At 41.9% G+C, this 2,703-nt stretch overlaps 1 pseudogene; it reads left to right on the plus strand.

Annotated features, from left to right (window-relative positions):
- Positions 1–950: 950 nt before the first annotated feature.
- Positions 951–1,645, plus strand: LOC149099614 (uncharacterized; annotated as a pseudogene).
- The last annotated feature ends 1,058 nt before the right edge of the window (positions 1,646–2,703 follow it).

Below are 2,703 nucleotides of genomic sequence, written 5' to 3' on the forward strand. Positions count from 1 at the left end.
ACAGCATCGAGACAAGCGAAGGATTAAAACAAAAGTCCCTGAAGCTGGCCAATGATGAGCAGTTGGATAAAGCCCTGTACATCTGGTTTATTCCGTAAAGATCTACTGGGACACCGATTTCAGGTCCGCTTCTTCAACAGAAAGAGAAACATTTCTCTACGCAGTTAAACACAGAGACGGCCGATCGCGAATTCAAAGGATCAACTGGTTAACTAGAAAAGTTTAAAACATGGCATGGCATCAGGAATCTCAGCATTCAGGACGAGAAACTTTCAGCTGCAGAAGAAACTATGGAACAATTTCTACAGAAAATGCACAAAGTGATCGAGGAAAAGAATCTGATCTGCAAACAAATCTACAATGCTGATGAGACTGGACTTTTGTGGAAGTATCTACCACAAAGAAATTTTGTTTCCTTTCGTGAAAAATCTGCTCCAGGATTCAAAAAAGCAAAGGATTGCTTAACTGTGCTGGGCTGTACAAATGCTACTGGAACTCACAAACTAAAACCCGTTCTTATTGGGAAATCTGCGAAGCCGAGATGCTTTAAGCATGTTAACATGGATGCGCTTCCCGTGATCTACAAGTCCCAAAGAAATGCCTGGATGAATGCGGAGATCTTCGCTGAGTGGTTTAAGAAAGACTTTGTGCCAGCTGTAAAAAGTCACCAATGCTCACAAAACATCTATTCTCCAAAAGCTCTGGTGTTAATAGACAATTGTTCTGCTCATCCAGATGAGCTCAGCAGCCGTGATGGTTCTGTAACCTGCCTGTTTCTTCCTCTGAACACGACCTCCCTGATTCAGCCAACGGATCAAGGAGTCCTGCAAGCGATGAAGAGTTGATACAAGAGAAAACTTCTTCGGAAAGTAATTTGCCCTTGAGACATTGATCAAACTCAAAGCATTAAGGACATTGTAAAGCTTCATACTGTGAAAGATGCGCTTCATATGCTTTTGGATGCTTGGTACTTAGAAGCCTGGAATCTACTTGCAAGGCTTACGATAAACTGAGAATTCATTTGGACAACAGCGAGTCCATGGTCAAAATGTTGGAACATGTACAGCAACTTGACAATGAGGAAATGCCTAATGCTCGCGATGTGGAAGACTGGCTTAATCTGCAAAACGAGCTCCTGACTTCACCGCAAATGTCTGATGAAGAGATTTTAGCCACCGTTGTCGGAGACTCGACAGAAAGTGCAAGTGTATGTAGCGATGAGGAAGATGAGGGCAAGGATGAGAAACTTGTATCAACTAAAGAGGCAGCGCAATGTTTAGAGAAAATGCTTGTCGTGGATGGAATCACAGAACGATGTTGACCCTGTGCAGTTAATGCAGCTAAGACAAATGATGGACTTCGCAATGCGATCAAGCCACAAGTCTTTGAAGCAAACAAACATGCTTGAACATTTTAGACCTTAGTAAATACCTGAACTGAAAGTTTTTAATTGTAAATGTAGGTTATCACAACGTGACACATTTGTAAAAAGGGGCTCGCTTTTATGGCTATCAACACTTTGTACCAGTCAAATACACTACCTTACGCAAGGTCCGCAAAAAATGAGCTGAGAACACTGGATGTGATGGTGGTTCAGACGTGGATGGAGAAATGCTACTGCGAGGGAGAGGAAAAAACAAAATTGCCAAGGGCGACATTTGGTCCAACTTTCAGACTGAGTATCAGACAAATGACAACAAAATGCCAACTTTTTTCGCACTCCTGTCTTTGGGAAACCTCTGTTTTTACAAGTCAAAGCCCTAAAAAAGACGGAAAAAGTTCAATGTACCAAAAGCTGGGACAAAGGTCCTTTGAAAACCAAGTACATTGGAGACAGCTGAGTCAAGCAGTGAGATGGTTAGTGTCGAAGTTTAAACTATGCCTTGCCACAGGATTCAACAGCAGTTGAAGATATAGCAGTTGCAGGGATATTGGATGAGGCTTGTAGTTCTGTTTCATCAGATGAGACCCACTAAGACATCCTTCCAAGAGAAGACAAGTTCTTTCTGAAGATGAAGACATTTCAGATGGGGACAACATGCATGATTGTCTTACTTATGTTGGAACAGATCTATTGGAGATTGAAATAACAGGGGATGAAAATGTTGATGACACAAAGGAAGAAACTGGAAGTCTACCAACTAGTGCAAGATGCAGTGAATCCTAAAAGGAATCTGAAGAAGACCGTCTCTTCAAGAGGTTCCACAAATGCATGGATCACTTAATGTCACCCCATCTTCCCTGTCAGCTAAAGTGTCAACCTACAAAGATTATTGCACTAGAGCTTTTCTAATGGGGACCTTTTGTCCTACAAAGGCTGGAAGCCTTGCTGGTGAGGTTCCTGGTCTATCGGTTAAAGGTGATAATTTTCCATAGTTCTCTCATGTGATTAAGGGAAATTTTACATGTGCAGTCTGTATCCCATACTTATGGTGGGAAATTTGAAATAATCAACCACATTCAGTCACGTAATCAAGGAAAGCAACCACTGAAGCAATCTTAAGAGGCACTGCAGAGCTGGAATTTTAGGGTCTGGTGCAAGTACAAGAACACAGTGCATCCAAGTGCCACTTCGAAGTTTGTCAGTTCTGGAAAATGGACGAAGAACCAATCACAAGGCCCTTGACCAACAAGGAAGTTTTCAAAAAGAGAAAGACTTCGGATGACTATTTGGTGCAGCCATCAAAGTCTTTAAACTGCTAA

The sequence above is a fragment of the Orbicella faveolata genome, unplaced genomic scaffold, assembly GCF_042242905.1.
Source record: "Orbicella faveolata isolate gen_17 unplaced genomic scaffold, um_ofav_v1 contig_46, whole genome shotgun sequence".
NCBI classification, from domain to species: domain Eukaryota; kingdom Metazoa; phylum Cnidaria; class Anthozoa; order Scleractinia; family Merulinidae; genus Orbicella; species Orbicella faveolata.